We start from the raw sequence: 20,955 nt of genomic DNA, 5'->3' as shown, positions 1-20,955 counted from the left end.
TTCTGTCCCTTTCCATCCATCCCTGTCAAACGTTATGGGATGTTATGTAGGGGAAAAGTAGATGCTGCATGGACTAAAAGAGAACACAGATGAACAGCATATCTGTACACAAACATTACACCTGAGACTTGCAAGTGCAAAGATAACTAGATTCTATAAGGCTATATGAGACTGTGAGAAGAACCTGGGAATATGAACCAATCACGACCAATCACATATTGTGACATGGATTTAATATTCTCAAATGTGATGGTTATGGTGGTTATTTTGACAGCCTGTCATCTCCAGGTATAGGTCGTCACATTTACGTGCATATGTGCCATATCCCGAAAGCCGCACTGTACACGGAAGAGCAATCCAAAAAAGAAAAGAAAAAAAAACATTAAAGTGCCAGTGCAAAGATGTACGCGCGCATGCGCACACGAGCAGTCTTTCAGTGCCATGGATGTGATGGATGGTACGATGCGGTAACCCGTCATACCAGATTTACACGTGGTTGCGTGCAGCGTCGAACACAGAAGATTTCAGATCTACAAGCTTGATGTGAGCTTGTAGAGCGGCTAGTTTCGGACGGTGCGCAACACCGGCACACAGCGAAGTATAGTTCACACCCTATAAGGGCCGGGCTACACTGTGGACCACAGGATTGGCTCCGCAACTGTACACTGTGGGCTCTATCTTCGGCCATGCTAAGCTCCTACAATCTACATTATCCCTAAACTACTTTGCCTTTTTTTACTGTTTTGAAAAACATTTGAATAGTTAAAATAGCCAATCTACATCGACACATTGTGAGCTTGTAGATTGGCTTTTTTAACTATTCAGAGTTAAGAATAGTTACAAAAACTGTAAATACGGAACTCCACCGCGGGACGGACGAATTGTCGAATTGTTGTTCCGTTCCGTCTCCCGTGAGGACGGAATTAATCACGTACGAAACTAGCTGTGATGTATTTTCAGTTGTCGGTTAGGGACCTGGAGACGAAGCGATGTTGTTGTTGTTTCATCTGGCACCGCCGCTGTTGCCGTCCCATGTTCATCTGTCTTCTTCCTATACTAGCCTTTCTCTCCCATCTCCCCTTTCTCCCTTCACTTCCATGTCCCCCCGATCGCTCTCTGTGACTGCACTCCCGACCAGCACTGTCAGAATGGATCTGTCAAAGCCCGAGTCAGGGAGCCAGGGGCACAGGGAGAGAGAGAGAGAGGGAGAGAGAGAGAGAGAGAGAGAGAGAGAGAGGGAGAGACTAGAGTCATGCTGTAGTGTAGTTATATAGAAGTGCCACCTCAGCAGTACACGGTGAATGATGCAGAGAGAGAGCTCATGATAAAGAGTAAAGAGGCAGAGAGAGGAGCGGCCCAGTTTGGCCTTGATTAGGCAGCTCCTCGTGGAGTGACGGAGAACTGGCCCCGTCTAGGAGAGTTGATGGACCTGGTGCTACAGCAGTGGTTCCCAAACTTTTAGCCTGTGACCCAAAAGACAGATTAGATATAGATGGTTACCCAGGGACCCAAACTAGTGAAAATAGCAGATCTACAAGCTCACAACGCGGCGCGAAGCGGCGCGTTGCGGCACACTGCCAGACTGGATTACCAGCCAAGGTGCCTGGACAGCTGAGCCATGGCCCTGCAGGCCATTCACTACTTCTTAAACATGCTTGTGCGTCGCATAGCCAATATTATGGAATGGAATAGAAAGTATGCAGTAGCTTTTTTTGGGGAACGTTTTTTGAAAATGTTTTTAAATAATAATAATTCAAAACAAAATGTAGGAAACAAAACAAAAAAACACAAATGGACCCATAGAAATGTGTCCGGGAAGCGGGAACCCACAAATGGGTCCCGACCCACTGTTTGGGAAACAGTGTGTCCAAATCATTAATTTACATGTCATACTAAAGTAGCAAAAATATCACACAATTACAAGCTCAAATGTAATAATTTTAAATCCTGAAAAGCTAGTTTTGGACATCCGACCATTTACTTTATTTCGACGGGACAAGCATAGTCATGGACATTACAACCAAATGTAATGTAAATACACCGGAATTAGCAAAGATGCTAACTTCCATCCGTAGTCTAAACTAAACATGACTTCTTTGTTGGTTTGTTTTAATTATTATTATCTGTAATATTATTTTCACCCTTGCCTTAATAATAATGATAATAATAATAATAGCTCAAGTTAATATAGTGCTTTTCTGAATACCCAAAGTGCTTTACATAAGAATACTCTGAACAGACTTTATTAGGAAAGAAAACCCAAAGCAAAACATAGCAGCAACAGCAACAGTACAAGGTTGAAAAGGCTAAACGAGGGAAGGGCCTTGTTTATTCCTTCACAGATTTCTAATTTATAAACTATCTTGTTCTACTATTTCTGCCCATGCTTTGGTCCATGTTTGTCTTGCATCCATTCGTCTCTGTCTGTGTCTGTTTTTCTGGGAGGACGATGAGAGAGAAACTGAAGCTGATAGCTTGGTTCTGAACAACCCCCGCAAAACAACAAAGCTCTGTGAGGATCCACGCCGTTCTGAGATTCATTCTATGCCAATTCAAGTTTGTCTTCTTTCTATTCTTTTTTTTTTTCTCCTATTTTTTCATATGCCCACATAGCACATACACAAACTTGAAATACATAGACAAACTTTGAAGGATTTGCTGCATGGGCTCAAAGACTCTTATAGAAAGACCTTTTATTTATTTATTTTTATTCAAAAGTCAATTCAAAGTTTTTTCTAGTGTGATTGTTGAAATATTTATTAAAAAATACATTTCTGGGACACTTACTGGGCCCTGTTCGCTTAATAATGCATAAGCACCGACACTTTATTGAGTATAGTAGTAAATATAACAAGAGGCACTTAACACTGGATTATCTCACTGCTGAGAAAATGCCTGGCATTAGAAATACAGAGACCCAGCCAAGAGGAAAGTGCATTAATTTGGAGACTGACACCTTGGTAAAAGAACAGGTGGATAAAGTACAGTATAGTAGGTTCGATTTACTCATAAAGACTGCTGATAGACTGTACATAATTATTCATATCACGTTCACTATGGTGTATCTGTCTGCATGACTGCGGGTCTGAGGAAGATGCATCGATTCTACAGAGGACGCACAGATTCCCAGGATGTTCGGGGAATGTATGCATTGGCTTTCCTCATCGGTCAACCCACACCGTCGGCTTAACTGATTGGCGGAGTGTCACGTCACGTCTGTGCCGTGATTGGCCACCGCAACCCGTCGGCTTAACTGATTGGCAGAGCTTTGCACATGGAACAAATTGAATGAAATAGAATGTAGGAAGAATATGGAAGAACGTGATAGAAGAGTGGCAGCAGTGTTATGATGCAGGAGGAGAAGGCCGGCATCTTTATCAAATTCAAAGAAAGGTGGGTGACAGTATTGGACGTGGGAGAGAGGGGGTCAACATAACAAGGTTAAGATTGGAAAACTGTCAATCAAATAATGTTTTATTTGAGGCACTGTCTGTTGACAGTCTGTGAAATATGCTATTATGAACGGCAGTCACTCACGCACTACCAAAGGAAAAGAGATAGCAGGTGGATGGGGTGAGGCAGAGGTGACTTTTAAAAAGATAATTGGTGCAGCAGAGGATAAGGGAGTATAATTTTAGTATAATCTTTAGGTGCAAAAAGAAACAGGTTTGTGGGATATTGTAAGTATAGGGACACTCAGATAAACAAGAGGGTGGCGGTAACGCAAGAAATAAGGATGCCAATCACCATACAAGTAGAAACAGACATTTCGAGAGCTGTGGTCAAGGGTGAAGGAAGCGAACAAACGTGATGCGGGTGGAGCTGACAGACAACATGCAGGTACAATGACGACATGGTATAACAGGGTGGGGCACATATTGCAGACTATAGCATCGTCCCCGACATGCACGGCCCTGACTGTAGGCCGGCGCCAAGAGGGTGAAGGTCTACGATCTTATAATATCCGCAAAAGTTTGATTCACTACTCATGCCATAGTTTTGCTGCCTACGTACATGAGTCACATTGCGTGTCAAATCGATCGGGTCCATAGCAAATCGAGTGCTTGTATTTTTACAAGTCGTGTTTTATTGTTTCATTGATATTATTTTATTAGTGCACTAAATCTTTCCAATGTGTATATGGAACAATTTGACAGTTCCCATTAAAGTATTTCCATCTCAGTGTGTCCGGGGGATTGTATGCATCGGCTTCCCTGATTGGCCAGCCCGCACCGCGGGGGTGGTGTTGCTCAACGGGTGAGTCATATGTTGCAGACTGGCATCATTCCCGACATGCATGGCCCTGGGTATAGGCCGGCGCCCAAAGGGCTTGAAGGTCTTATAATATCTTATAATAATCGCAAAAGTTTGATTAATCCAACAGTTTTGCTGCCATGTACATGAGTCATAATGCATGTCAAATCGATCGGGTTCATTGCAAATCGTGCGCCCATAATTTGTTATAGGTCATGTTTATAGCTAAATTGATATAATTTTATTGGTGCATTGAATCTGAAAGAATTTACAGTTTCCATTAACGTATTTCTATCTCAGAAACCGAGTTACAGTTACCAAATTCTTGAGGCCCTAAACAGGAAAAATCACAACTCAAATGGAGAAATAACTTGTAGGTCATAGAATGAAAACATTCTCCATGTATTATTTGGATCATGGCATAACTCCCCTCATTATGCCCACTTCAGTTTAACTAAAATAATGGTAAATATGTTACCATTGTGGTAACACGTCCTGTGATATTTATGTCTCTAATAACATACTTATAATGTGTTCTAATCTGATTGTAACACTGTATTGTTGTAGTTATAAGCACTCATACATTCTCATAAACTCATGTGCAATGTTACGACACAACGCTATGCGTCGTGAACCTTTAGATCTGCAATTTTCAAGGCTGAATTAAACATTATTTGTCCACATCCTATACCTACAGATTCCACTATGAAGGACTCAGTGACACATTGCACTGCTGCCTGATTTGTGATTGTAATAAGAATTCTTCAGTATAGGTATATTAAGTATTGCTTCTGGCCTGTTGCCCACTGGACTAAAGTATTAGAAACTCTACAACCAGAAATGAAAGTAATAAAAACAGTGATTTCATTTTTTTAGTCTTTTAACTAGGAGAAACGTAATTTCGTTTTTTTTTCTGCTGCTGCAGTTGGAAAGAATGACAAATAAAGCAATCTTGAATCTTGATTTCAAAATCCACAAACAATATAATAAGCCAATTTTTGTTTTCATATAAAACCAGCGGTGGAAAACATGGTTTGTGTCTCGTTCTCGTTCTTCTTCTCTCTCTCTCTCTCTCTCTCTCTCTCTCTCTCTCTCTCTCTCTCTCTCTGTGATGGCGGAGAATGGAATTAGGGATGAAAGTTGTATTTACAAGCATAAAGCAAGCAGGGCAATTGATTAATTTATACGCAGTCGTATGACATTATCATGACACGCTGTGAGCTGTCCGTGCACCCGCGGCGCTGCTGTGTCTCTGTCTCTCTGTCTGTTTGTGTTGTGGGGAGATGCATGTCATAGATAATGGCTCTCTGTGTGTGTGTGTGTGTGTGTGTGTGTGTGTGTGTGACGTGTGTGTGTGTGTGTGTGTGTGTGTGTGTGTGTGTGTGTGTGTGTGTGTGTGTGTGTGCGTTTGGTCACTGTTTGTATGTGGGCTAGTTCGACTTGCAGTGGTGCAAGTAACTAAGTACATGCACGCAAGTAGGCTACTGTACATAAGTACAGTTTGGTATTTGTATTTTACTTGAGCATTTCCAATTTCCAATACTTTTACTTCTACTCCACTACCTCCACTAACGTGGATCCAAATATTGTTTACTCCACTACATTTATTTGAAACTGTAGTTACTAGTTACTTAGTAGATTTTGATTATTCTCATTATTCTCACTATACTGTCTATAATTAAGACATTGTGGAGACATTCGTGTCATGAATTATGACCTTATCTGCTGGAGCCAGTGGTGAAACACTCATCTACTGTATACGTAAGCATATTGATATCCAGGATACGATGACCATCAACTATACTCTACTGTATCAGAGAGACTGACGTCTGTGCACAGCGATACGACAATGATACGAGAACGAGATGCATGTTCTGTTCCTGTTCATTCTGTCCTTGTTTTTACATCTGCTGGACACGTCATGTGTCCAGTGTCCAATACTGTATATATTTCTCTGTGTGTGTATTAAACGTCAGAATGTGTTGTGTAATACTGCCTGGTGTTATCATGTTCTCCGCGCAGCCAACCCTTAGTTAGATAGATGGAGAATCTTAAGGGACCACTCGGGTGGTCAACCAAAATCACAACACTTTGAACTGAAGCCATTATCGTTTTATAAAACAAGATGATAACAGTGCAGCTGCAAAGCTTCTTGGTTCTCATGAGAGTTAGCTGTGATTAGAGTTTCTGCCCAGGACCCGGCGTAAGAGGTGTGTGATTTGAAAAGTTGATTAAATACAAAATGCAAGGAACATTATCTCTGGATCGAGCAGGGCCGGAATATTGTGTCATGATCTGTTTTAGTTTAAACTCACTCAGTTCAGGTTTTTGAGCGGCGCTAGCCCCTACAATGCCTGGCTTTTGAAATGACGTCATGTGGCAGCCAAGTCTATGGGATTTTAATGTTTGTTTAGAGCACTTTGAACAAAAATCCTTTGCCAGCAAAGGCTATGGACTTTTAATGTTTGTTTAGGGAACTAAATGATGACGTGAGACATCATGTGGCCAATACATCTGGTTTCGTTTTTCTATCTATAAAAATGCACCACGTCTCTGTACGTACTGTAATCCACGTAACTCTAAAACCGTTCGCCCCACCGGTGTCAAGTCCAGCACGAACCAGCACAAAAGGCCTCTGCCCGGGCTCTGTCCATATATGGGCATAAAAGGGACTTGGTGCTCTACAGCCGGGCACCGGTCTAGTATTATAATACCACAATCGTAACATATATACTATATAATGAATAATAATGAATGAATGCCCCCCTGACATCATGTGGGGCGCCCCTCACTTCACGCGAGTGTGATTTAGTATAAATGTCCAGGCCAGCTGAGAACTCTAGCTGTGATATGCATCCGTCCATATTTATCATATAACAATCATGGATGTTTTACACATCGATGCATTTCCAGCGAGTGCTCCACCCACTAATTATTTTATGATGGCACTACAGCTTGAAAACCAAGCCGCCAATATAATACGTCTGGGTATAGAACCACTGTTGTTATTGCACGGCGATGCAAGTTCCGTCTTCCTCTCCGCCGGCACGTTGACCACAATGTTACATGATAAGCTGTATCCATCAGTCACAATGCGATGGGCTTCGGCACGCATGCACGGGTGGTTATTCTGAAGCAATCAGTGCAGACAGCGTAGGTAAACACGGTGCAAAATGTCAGCCGTGCTGATTGCACTGCCACAATACCGCCTCAGGACGAGGGACCCGAATAACCGAAATCAATAATCTAATCATTTCATATTCAAATCACACTGCGGAGAGCCCTGGATCTTATTGCGGTTTCATATCCCTGGTGTGGTGATATATTCCAATCAGGGAAGCGTGCAGGCCAGGCAGATGCATAAGATAATACTGTAAATCAAAAGAGCAGTGGGTGGATCACGACAGCCACTCTGTATGTATGGCTGAACAGATCTTTATGCTGCATGTTCTCCTTACATACACACATGTACAGTATGTAACACACTATACTGTCTCTGTATCTGTATCTTACTTACTGTAGGAACGAACCACATGAATCCCAGCATCGCTATTCTGGTGCGAACTTCGAGAGAAAATGCAGTTAATGCACGTTGTGACTGTGAGCTTGTAGATCTGCTGTTTTCGTTAAAGAGATTTGGTGCAGGGTGCAGGGTGCTGTATCTGGTTAATTAACTGGCTATATAGGGTTTAAGTGCATAATTTCAACGGGTGTTTCGATTTAAACGCAAATAAAGGCATATTGCCAAATATACATTTAACATCAATATTTTGCTGCTTAACACATTAAGACCTGAGGCCGATTCTACAAAATGCCTTTTAAATCAGTGGTTCTCAAATTGACCTTCAAAATGATATGTACAGTATAGCCACGGACCCCCATATGAAAATGTTTTGTGCCATGCCACGTAATGTCTTATCTCATGCTCTTCTCTGGGGGGTTGTGACCTCAGATTGTTGCATGTTGCACAGGTACTCTGTGATATCGCATGAGCAGAGCCACACCGCCAAACTAAATGCAAAAGCCTGGCAATAAAATGATCAATCCTGAGCTGAAGAGTCTTAATGAACGGTTATAGATGGTGCTCACCGTCCACATGGGAACGAACCAGAACGTGAATCGGAATAAAAAAACTGACAATACAAACTAATTTGTTTCTCCAACGGTGATTAAATTTGTCCAATTTGACAACGGCGGCCCAGCGAATGGAGTTAATGGCGAGAATGAAATCCTAATGGAGAGTTTCTCGGCGAGCGTCCACACAGAACAACAACTCTGGGCAGAGTGTGATGAGGGCTAATTGAAGCGGTAAACAGACAACATGGTACGGGAACATCTGTGAGTGCATCTGCTCATCATCACACCCTGCAAGCCCATCGGAAATCTATGTATGCAATGTAAACAATTAGCACCAGTTCACACACACACGCATACATTTACCCATTCAGCTATGCCCACACCAAAGGAGATTCATATTTCATACAGGGACACAAATATTAGAGGTGTAGTAGAGTTTCATTTATACAAAATCATGGCGTGTGTTTTCAAGGTACAATAGGCATATGTCACTCTGTACTCTAAGGGTATAAGTATAGTGTCTCCGCCATATATGACAGCTGCCAATTTATTATAAAAAAGGCAGATTGGGTCTGGTTCAGTTTGAATTACATTTCGCTCACCCCAGAGTTGTGGGTGACCAATGCGAGACTTTTTTGCGGTGACGTTGGAATCCGTTTGTAACCGAAGTTCCAGACTAATATCTATGCAGTGATATATTAGTTTGGCCATGCCAGGCTACCACAATACTTTGCCAGCCTTTTTGCCTCCTTCTTGGGCATCCCAAGTTGTTGGAACCCTCTAACAACCAGTCTGTGCGTATGCCCTAGATAGGCTGCCAAATATAAAGACAAATAGTCTGCACCTATCTGAGATGGTATGTAGAAATTAGTATTTAATGACCTTGGTCATAAAGGCTTCCTCTAGGCTAGGGTCAAAGGTGCAGGCTATCTCTAATACAGACACTTCTATGGACTCTTCATCAACCACAACACCATCCGTCACGCAAAAAAACGGAACCTCAGCGATAGAGCCTTCTATGTAGCAGCCCCTGCCCTCTGGAACTGCCTACATTGGACTCTTTCAAGTCTGCACTGAAGAGACATTTGTTCACTCAGGCTTTTGGCAATAGGTTTGTTGTTTATTTCTTTCTTATTGTATTGTAAAGCGTCCTTGGCGGCAAGGCGCTATATAAATTCAAGTTACAGAGTTGTCACAGAGTTGGAACATGGATGGAATGACACAGGATTTTTTGTACATTCTCACTGAGGAATGCATGATATTTCGATATGCCCTTTGCTACGAGTTCCGCTATCATGGCATTCTACGTACATTCCTCTGTATGCATAACAGCCATTCAAGATGTGTGACAGTGTTTCAGTGATCTGTTCTGTGGTGTGTGGTGCCAAGTGCAAACAATGAGGGACCTGAGTGTTGGGGAACCAGATGGAAAGATTGAGTCTTGTGGGAAGGACTTGTAGTCTGGCTTTAACTGTGAATGTGATGATGTCCTCATTGAGTGCAGTGTTCTTAACGAATGAGTGTGAGACAGAGTGATCAGTATAGGAAAGTTTTAGTCCAGCAGTGTTGTTGTTGTTGGTGTAGATCCATGAGGACTCATCTGTCACCTGTAGCCGTTAGCACACGCACACGCACACACACACGCAAATGGCTTGGGGCAATTTTTAACCCTAACACCACCAGAGCCGAAAAAGCCGATAAGATCACAAGCTTGTGCATGTGCTTGTAGATAAGCTATTTCCGGTTGCGCGAAACCAGCACATGATTAAGTAGTCCCCAACTCCTAAAATGTACTTCTAAATGCCAAATCTTAACCCCAACCTTTTCCTAAATGTAGGCCCACAGTAGCCTACTCTAGATTACCGTACTGTATGTGTGTTGCTCAAATTCTACTATACGTGTGGGGACATTTAGCCCTCACAAGTATAAGAATTCAAGTACACATACACACACACACACACACACACACACACACACACACACACACACACACACACACACACACACACACACACACACACACACACACACACACACAAAGGGTATCGTATAGTAGGTCACAGCAGGTGGGAGCGGCAGAGTGATATATACAGTAGTAATTGCCATAACTTGTTTTGTTTCTCACAGGCGCTTCACATAAATAAGATGGCTTATACTTCAAGGAATACATTGGCTCTAAATAGCTGCTTTTTTTTAAGTTGTTGACAGAGAGCATCTCCTGAGGTTATTCCCAGTTGTGTCAAGAGCGCACGCGCACGCGTGTGTGTGTGTGAGTGTGAGTGTGTGTGTGTGTGTGTGTGTGTGTGTGTGAGTGTGAGTGCGTGTGTGTGTGTGTGAGAGAGAGTCAATGTGGGTGCCCATGTGGATACCATTACACCCATGAGCCACAGGTACTTTGTGTGTCAGTGTGTGCATGTGTGTGCGTGCGTGCGTGTGCGTGTGTGTGCGCGACCACAGTACAACACACTATGGTATGTTGGGCAGAGAGTCAACATGCTACTGTACGTAACAAACCATCCAACCAGTGGTGGAAAGTAACCACGTACGGTACATGTACTCAACTACTGTACTTAAGTACAATTTGAGGTATTTGTACTTTACTTGAGTATTTCCAATTTCCAATACTTTTACTTCTACTCCACTACATCTGAGATCCAAATGATTGTACTTTTACTCCACTACAATTACTTAGTAAGTTACTACTAGTTACTTGTACTGTATATATTTTTTATTATTATTACGAAAGACATTACCCACTCCAGCCCATTGTGTGATCGCTGGTAGATCGGCTATTTTCAAAAGATCTTTGTTTTATTTGAAAACTTAAAATGGGACATTCTGCATAATGAGCAGTTTTACAAAATGGTACATTTTGATGCCAATACTTTCGCATTCCGGACTTCTACTTGTAACAGAGTATATCTAGATCAGGAGTTCTCAACGTTTCTGGCTCGGGACCCCCAGAAATGCTTTGACCACGTCTCGCGACCCCCGCCGCGCCTCCCCACCCCAATACAAATTGGCCGCTACAATAACCTTAATAATAGAGAAAATACATCATAAATAAATACTGAAACCAATCATTAAGGAAAGCTTATGCATGCATGTACTATGTGTAGCCTACTACTGTATGTAAACTCTTAATTTCCATTTTCCAGACATTCAGTTAAAAAAAAACAAAAAAAAACGTTTTTAATAATCTGGGGACCCCGCCAAAATAATTTGGCGATCCCCCGAGGGGTCGCGACCCACGGATTGAGAACCCCTGATCTAGATAGCAGTATTGATACTTCTACTCAACCAACCAGACATGTGCATTATGCCAAGCTCAATAACTGCACTATTGCAATAACCGCAGCCCAGCAACAACACAGCACTATTGTCAACCCACCTCCGGGGACGGCGAGCAAACGCCACAACCGCTACGTACATTCACAATTAACTTCACGAGGCCCTTCTTGTTTTACACTTCAGTGCACGTGTATTGGATGCCATGCGATCTGTCAAAAGATGGCGTGCATATTCCCTTCAGCTGTTTGATAACCACGCCGATTGCTAATCTTCAAATACTTGTCTATCATTCACCAAAACGTCAGAACATGAATTGGTGTGTAAATGTGAAATTAATAATGCATAAATATCAAGCTATTTCACCGTTGTGGCTGTCACGTGTTTAGAGCAAGTCAGTGGATCGTTCAGTGACATTACAAGATGAATTTCTTTCTCTCCTTCTCCTGTCATGTCAAATTGAAGTCTGTCATGTCAAACAACAATGAACCACAAAATGGAGTTAAAATTATCCTTTTTTTTTATGGAAAATGTGCCGTTTCTTCTTTGGGGCTTGTTATGGAGACACATTTTTGTCTGTGTCTGACAGTTTAGTTGTGCATTCGGTAGCATTTCTATTTCAATTATGGGTAAAATAATGTTTGGTGAGTGGAACATTTTTTCCCTTTTTTTCCTGCATTACACTTATTGACATCTCAGACTAAATGAAGCCCCAGCTATCTTTTTTCCAGTTCAAATGCATAATTTGCCAGATTGGGAACATTTTGCCTCGGAAAAGGCGAGCCAGACAATTTAGATGAGGCAATATGCAGTAGCCTAACAATGAAGCTTATTATAGCACTAAAATGAGGATAAATGAAGAAACACAATTTTAAAGGCGCATATCAAGCTGTTGAGCCACATAGGGGAAATTCCTTCATCACCACCCAGAAGATGTGATCAAGACAAAGGTCTTGGAGGAAAACTATTACAGCCAGGTGCTCACCGGAGACACATGCGCGTGTGGTTACAAATTCGGTAGCTTAAAAGTATCAAAGGTGCTCCTGGATCAGACGGGATATAGCATGACAAAACCAGAGGATTCAGGCACTCAGCTGTGAATTAGGAGGAAACAGCCTTCATTAAAACAAGGCCAACGCTAACATGTTCCGACCTCAGGCCGTCTTCATCGGGGCGAAAGTTAAGAGGGGGATTTCAAAGCTCGAGCGGTGAGATCCACTTCTTCAGCCTGACCAGTCATGGCCCTCATTTGACCTGGCACGTTGACTAAGAAGAACACACACTATATTTACAGCAGTGTTCACACATGGCGAGTATTTAGAGAGGAAGGAAGGCATGGCTGAGTTCACACATTAACACAGTCTGGAGCTGTTAGGCACTGGAGCAGTGAAAGTGAACCACTCAAACCCTCCAGTCCCGAAGAACCCGACCTGAGCTTCAACTTATCCCACAATTTTGGAATCAATTTTTTCACCCGGCGCCAATGCCTAAGCTGTAATCTTGGGTGCTATACTCTCCCTCACCACCTGGGGAGAGCCCCAAACTGAGCTCAGGCTTCCTTCAATGCATGGGGAGTGAGCAGGCCGCTTCTTATCACCTGACAGGGGGATGTTTCTCCTATAAGGATGTAGTGCATGCCTGCATTGAAGGAACACGTTATTCCAACCAGTTCCTTTCCCCTCCATCAGGCGCCCAAGGCTGACCAGGGGGAGGCAGTAAAGAAACCAGGATTTCTGCATGTTGGGACACAGGGAGAAATTGCAAACTCAACACAGAAAGGCCCTTTCACCAACCCCACCTAAGGTATGGGCGCTGATGAGGAGAGAGCAATGTGTCACGTTGCAAGCTCTTGTAGCTCGGCTATTCCTCTATTTTATGCAGAATGTTCCCCCCAAAACATAAGCACACTAGGGTTGAAGTCGAATGCTGTTGAGGAACTTCAGCTGTCAAAGTGTTCCAGGAGTTCTAAATGGAGACCATCCAAATTACAAGCTCACTTCCACCATCTGTTACTGTACTGTTGTCAGTGTTGTGCAATGAACAGACAGATAAAGATTTATACTGCATAGACAGAAAGACAGACAGACAGACAGACAGACAGACAGACAGACAGACAGACAGAAGGTCAAACTGAAAGTTTGGTTTCCATGGCGACTCCCTTCTTATTCCTCAGAGTTTCATCCTCCATTATCTATCTGGTCTAGTGTCTCACAAGCATCTGCTCCATAGGGGGGGGTGTGTGTGTGTGTGTGTGTGTGTGTGTGTGTGTGTGTGTGTGTGTGTGTGTGTGTGTGTGTGTGTGTGTGTGTGCGTGCGTACACAGTGCACACACAAGGGATGAAGGCTCAAGTCTACTTTCATTACTCCATCTGCTGAATAGGGAGCAGGCTTATAAAACACGCACACACACATGCACGCACACACACACACACACACACACACACACACACACACACACACACACACACACACACACACACACACACACACACACACACACACACACACACACACACACACACACACACACACACACTCTTGATTCAAAGCCTTCAAGTTAGACTGTGCGACGTCTGTGGCAGCAGTGTAGCATTGTTCACAACATGTCACACTATTGTCTTACAACAAAGGCCTCTTCAGTCAAGGCAAAGGTCACAATACAGCACAATAGGCCTGTGTAGGGCTTGGGGGACAGTGCGTGTTTGTGCATGGGCGCATGCACATGTGTCAGTGCATTTTTGCAAGCATGTGTGCGTGTGGGTGCGTGCATGTGTGCGTGCGTGCATGTGTACGTGCGTGCGTGCGTGCAGTGGTGGAAACTGGAAAGTATAACATAATACATCATTTTTAGACACTTTTTAGTTTACTTTTAGTATTTCTAGTTTTCAGTACTTTTACTTCTACTCCACTACATCTTGGATCCAAATGTTGCATTTTTACTCCACTACAATTATTTGAAAACTTTAGTTACTTTGTAGATTTTGATTATTAGTACAAAACATACATTATAAGTCGATCTACAAGCTCTTCTATTTTCAAAAGATTTTTATACAATTTATATGTTTTAAAACTTATAAAATGGGGCATTCTGCATAATGAGTACTTTCTACTTTTAGTACTTTAAGTGCATTTTGATACCAATACTTTTGCACTTTTACCCAAGTAAATGTTTTGAATTCTGGGCTTTTACTTGTAGTATTTCTTCATTGCAGTATTGATACTTTTACTTAAGTAATACATTTGAATACGTTTTCCACCACTGGTCAGTGCATGTTTCCAGTGCATTTGTATGTTTGTATGCGTGTGTGACTGTGTGTGACTGTGTGTGACTGTGTGTGCGTGTGTGCGCGAATGTGCGTGTGTGTGCCTATGAGTGTGTCCTGTGAGCCATGCATGCGTGCACATGTGCATGCTTGCATGCGTCCACGCGTGTGTACGGCACCCACAGAGTCAGCTATGAAACAGATAGGGATCTTATTGCGTCGCATACGCTGCTCTCGTTAGCAGTGAAGTAAATAAAGCTGGGGAGGTTTGTGCAGGAAACACCTGTGTCACAAGAGGCTAACTGCACATCCTCCATTTGAAGAATGATATATCCCCTTTCCTATTGTTCCGTCTTATCACTTGTTTTGGTGCAATAGAGACTAAATACTCTGCTGATATTTAGATGTAGCGTATCAAATCAAAGCACACAACACTGTGTTATATGAGAGGCGAGGAAGGAAGGCATGTGGACGCACACAAACGCCAACAGGAAATGCATAGAAATTCCCCTTGCACAAACTCTCGCACGCACGCACATCATTGCCAACATTGTCACTGTTAAATCAATTTTCCCTTACAATATTAAATTCAACAAAGAAAAATACAAATAAATGTGGTGGTTCAGGGGTAGAGTGCCTGGATGGTAACCGCAAGGTTGCCAGTTCAAACCCGGGCTCCCCCAGAGTTACTGTCGAAGTGTCCTTGAGCAAGACACTGAACCCCTAATTGCTCCCGATGTGCTAGTTGGTGCCTTGCATTGTTTCCACTGCCATCGGTGTATGAATGTATGGGTGAATGTAATGCACAATCTCTGTAAAGCGCCTTGGATAAAGGCGCTATATAAATTTACAATTTACCATTTGTGTGTGCTCCTCTGTAAAATGATATAAATAAAATATTCCCACAATACATTATGTCCATATACACACACACACACACACACACACACACACACACACACACACACAATCAATCAATCAATAAAGAATTGGATCATCGGATCAGATATGAAAACATGGCCTCAGGGTGTACAGTAAAGGCTACAGTATAACTGTTCCACTTGGTGAAGTGATGTCAATGAGGATGCTCTGGCGAGCTGTCAATACGCCTGAACTGCGCCCGCCGCCATCAAGTCAATAAATTGAATACGCAATTCATCAGCCCAACTCTAGCAGACAGTATTTCTAATTAAAAAGGAGCTCGTAAATTTGACATTTTACAAGCCCAGCTGAGCTTGTAAACGCACTGTAAATAAGTCGCAGTAAGAGGCTGTACGCGTGGACAACTGAAGGGCTCGGCTAATGCTTTAACTCCTGTTGACATGCAAACGGTATATCTCAACAGTTGTATGTACACTGTATCTGTTCTGCACATTTAAAAAGTTACAAGACCTTTTTAATACCAAATTAGCCAAATTATGAAATATTACACAAGACAAAGGCAAACGTTGTGAAAATAGCCGATCTACAAGCTCACAACGCCAACGTTGTCCTGTGTGCACGGTGCGCTACCATTCCACTCTGTTCTTGTCACGCGACATCTTGTAGCGTTGCCTTCCATTCTGTATTCCGTTTGAAGATCACAAGATCAGCATTAGCAGTTGGAGATGGCACATTTGTTGGGCCAATTAGAGCACAGTCTCGTCACAGCACAGATGGAATTGTGAGATCTCTGGGGAGCAACATGGGCCATATTTTGGTTCTAAGAATGCAGCTATACTCTCTCATGCATTGTGTGCTCGTATAGAAATGCACATACAGTATGCATACTCTAGAGTGTGCAAAAAGTCAAATTAAAGGAAAAACATCAGGTGTGCATGTGTGTGCAGCTACTCCCCCTCAGACCCTTATACTAATCTGTTCTTAACCAATGAGGTTATGCAGAAACACACAATGAGCCTTGATGTTTAACCACCTGAGCAGACTGACACAACGATAAGAGACAATCTACTGTATATACAAGCTTGATGCAACGTGCTGGGGGGCTTGTAGATCTGCTAATTTGCTGCACAACACTAGCATCACACGAGTTGTACATTACCTTAAGAAGATAAGGCATTTGGAACATGCGCGCGCGCACACACACACACACACACACACACACACACACACACGCTTACCTGTAGTGTACTTTGCCGTGTCAAAGTTGGAGGAAGCCCCTGAGAATCACATTTCAATATCAACCCGGCCTCCAAGTCCTGGAGAGAGAGAGAGAGAGAGAGAGAGAGAGAGAGAGAGACATAGATGATGGTTTATTTCAAGTCCCCATCATCATTCATACACAGTAAAATAGACGTTCTCAGTGTTACTGTAATTTATCTCAGAGAATAACCCTTGTAAGGGTCAATTTTGTTGCATTGGAACAAAAGCACAGGAGTACTGTGTAGCAGAAACAGGTGCGAGACATAAAGACTAGCCCCATCAATCAGATTGTGAATAGTCATAACGAAAAGGGGAAAAGACATCGGAATCCCGTTTCAGTTCAACTGTAATTGCCTGGTTTAAGTGTGGGTGCGTGTGTGTGTATAGTAGGCCTACATGCGTGTGCGACTGCGTGCGTGTGTGTGTGTGTGTGTGTGTGTGTGTGTGTGTGTGTGTGTGTGTGTGTGAACATTGTGCGTGCGTGTGTGTTCTGCCTTGTAATGACCTGCTAAGTGTCAGAGAATAACAGTCTATAATGGGCTCTCTGGCAGTTTATAGCTGAAGAGCCTCGCGCTCATGCCATGATAGCCGGTTTATATAGGTGACATTTTACAGCGAAATGTCACAGACACTTTTAAGAGAGGAGGATTGTTACCTCCGTTAGTAGAATGCAGAGTGGCTGTTACTCATGCTAAGGGTGTCTTTTATATTAAGCTCTCTGCCTGTGACTTGTCTCCTTCCCTCGTATCTCCTTCATTCCTGCGTTCATCTTCTTTTCTGTAACTCGGAGGTGATCCATTCCTGACCCAATGGGTTCTATATGCTCACAGAATGACTCTTCCTACCTCCGTTCCCCATCCCTACTTCCTTCACAGGTGTTAGCGATGATACTAATTAAGGCTCTGCTGTCGTCCCCACCAGAGTACAAGTTCAACTGAGACTTTTTAGAAAACAGGATGATGGCCCAGCCAACTGGGATCAGGGCATGGGCGAGGACACCCAATCAGGAAGGAGAGGCAGGTCCGGGGCAGGGACCTGTCAATCTCACAGCCACGTCTGCATTCAATCATTCACTTATCACTGCCAGCCAACAGTATTCAGTAGGGATGCAGGGAAATTCTTGGCCGAAACCGAATACCGAATATAGGAAACAGTTGGCCGAAAACCGAATATCCGAATATGATTAATATTATATATATTTTTTCCTACCATTGCTGTCATGGCCGTACCTTAAAGCTACCTGATTTATGGCAAAATAAATGGTTATGGCAATACTTAACTTAAATAATAATCGCTATTATGGGTCCATAAAACATTTATTCAACTCTTTTGAATGCATTAATTGCATACACTATTCAGTGATAATATTTCTGCCTATTCGGGCCGAAACCGAATAGGCCGAAAATGCATTTTTAGCCATTTTCTGCCGAATATTTTCTGCGGCCGAATATTCGGTGCATCACTAGTATTCAGTACCACCTCTCTCTCCAACATACTCCATTCACCTCCATTATTTCCTTACATGAAACACAACAAGTTGGCATTGTGCCATCAACACAATGCCAATATTCCCACACTGTTACAATTATTCCCAGCTTAACCAATAATAATAATAATAAGGGGCTGTTTTATCCCCCGTACTCATCCCATATCTATGGTTCCGTAGGTCCCTACTGGCCTACTGTACCAGGACGCTACGGCATGTGCTGTCACAGGGCGGAGTCACATTGAAACACAGCACGAGAAACCCCGTTCCAGCAGCCTCGGCAGCATCCCAACGTTGCGAAGTCCACTTCTGCTGACTCATCGCCGTTCAAGTTATGTCCCGATACGCACAGAACCGTGAATCTTTTTGGTGTGTGCAACATTGGGCTCAACTGGCTGCCCACAGAGAGGCTGATAACGTAGCAGAGCCTCCTGGAGGGCCAGCCCCACAGAGAGGCTGACGACAGGCCACCAGTAGGGACCTTCTGAACCATGACTATGGGATGACAACAGGCCACCAGTACAGGGACCTTCTGAACCATGACTATGGGATGACAACAGGCCACCAGTACAGGGACCTTCTGAACCATGACTATGGGATGACAACAGGCCACCAGTAGGGACCTTCTGAGCCATGACTATGGGATGACAACAGGCCACCAGTAGGGACATTCTGAACCATGACTATGGGATGACAACAGGCCACCAGTAGGGACCTTCTGAACCATGACTATGGGATGACAACAGGCCACCAGTACAGGGACCTTCTGAACCATGACTATGGGATGACAACAGGCCACCAGTACAGGGACATTCTGAACCATGACTATGGGATGACAACAGGCCACCAGTAGGGACCTTCTGAGCCATGACTATGGGATGACAACAGGCCACCAGTACAGGGACCTTCTGAACCATGACTATGGGATGACAACAGGCCACCAGTAGGGACCTTCTGAACCATGACTATGGGATGACAACAGGCCACCAGTAGGGACCTTCTGAACCATGACTATGGGATGACAACAGGCCACCAGTAGGGACCTTCTGAGCCATGACTATGGGATGACAACAGGCCACCAGTACAGGGACCTTCTGAACCATGACTATGGGATGACAACAGGCCACCAGTACAGGGACCTTCTGAACCATGACTATGGGATGACAACAGGCCACCAGTACAGGGACCTTCTGAACCATGACTATGGGATGACAACAGGCCACCAGTAGGGACCTTCTGAGCCATGACTATGGGATGACAACAGGCCACCAGTACAGGGACCTTCTGAACCATGACTATGGGATGACAACAGGCCACCAGTAGGGACCTTCTGAGCCATGACTATGGGATGACAACGGTGATGAAGCCCATTTCAATAGGATGATGATGACGTGAAGATCGGCTGCTCTTTGTGTTCTTATTTATTGCAGGTGTCAAAACGTTAGTGTTATATTGATGACATCTTAATGTTTTGCCAATTCTTTAGGGGCCTACAATATATTCACCAGCTGAGAATCAAGTGCTGCTCTAACAGTGTTTTGTATTCTCTCTCTCTCTCTCTCTCTCTCTCTCTCTCACTCACTCCATGGTGAACTTCACTGCCTCATCTCACCATGCAGGGTCAATCTCAATGCCACTGAGGATTACGGTTGACACCAGTGTGTGTGTGTGTGTGTGTGTGTGTGTGTGTGTGTGTGTGTGTGTGTTTGTGTGTTCGCACACGAGCACACGCGTGTCCATGCAAATTCTGTTGCCAGGATGGCTGGCAGGATGCTGCACGTCTCTATTTAGGCCTTGAAATTTTCCCGTTGCGGTGTCTTTGTCTGAGTGCCACGGAAGGTTAACTGTAGTGTTTCACACAGGTTCTCAAAGACACACGCACGCACGCACGCATGCAGCTTCCCATATGCAGACACACACAGTGCGAGACAGAGCGGGGGCCCTCTGTGAAGCTCTCGGGCAAGGCTGTCCAGTAATTGGGTCTATTAGCCAGTACAGGGGGCCGTGAGCAATATCTCTATGGATGGGTGGGCACAGACTCCAACAAAAGATAGATACACTGTGTGTGTGTGTGTGTGTGTGTGTGTGTGTGTGTGTGCACACGGCTGCGCGCAAGCGTGTGTGCGTGCGTGCGCACACATGCGTGCATGCGTTCTTATGTGTCTATACGCTACAGTGCAGTAGAAAAGCCAGGGGCACCAGAGCGCTGGTAGGAAATAAGCTGGGTACTAAGCTCCTCACCAATACCTCACCTTCTCTCAAGTCTCTCTCTCTCTCTCTCAGAACACGCCATGCATTATTCACACCAAACTGGCCAGCGATGGAGGGATCAATGCATGGACAGAGGAGAGGAAAGCAGGGCTTTTTGGGATGCAGACTTGCAGAGGGGGAAGACAATGGTTTGTATGGACGGGAGAGAGAGAGGGCAGAGCGGAATGAGATTTT

At 43.7% G+C, this 20,955-nt stretch overlaps 1 protein-coding gene across 1 annotated transcript in view; it reads right to left on the bottom strand.

Moving 5' to 3' along the window:
- The window catches only part of LOC308312950 (adhesion G protein-coupled receptor L3-like), a 204,015-nt gene that overhangs the window by 169,323 nt on the left and 13,737 nt on the right, over positions 1-20,955 (bottom strand). Inside the window, 1 exon segment of the mRNA XM_080759759.1 lies at positions 17,003-17,080. The gene's annotated coding sequence lies outside the window, so the exon portion shown is untranslated.

Source organism: Protomyctophum bolini (assembly GCF_963924005.1).
Source record: "Protomyctophum bolini genome assembly, chromosome: 3".
NCBI lineage: Eukaryota > Metazoa > Chordata > Actinopteri > Myctophiformes > Myctophidae > Protomyctophum > Protomyctophum bolini.
The sequence above is the reverse complement of the archived record's forward strand: the minus strand, read 5'-3'. Positions and strand labels throughout refer to the sequence as shown.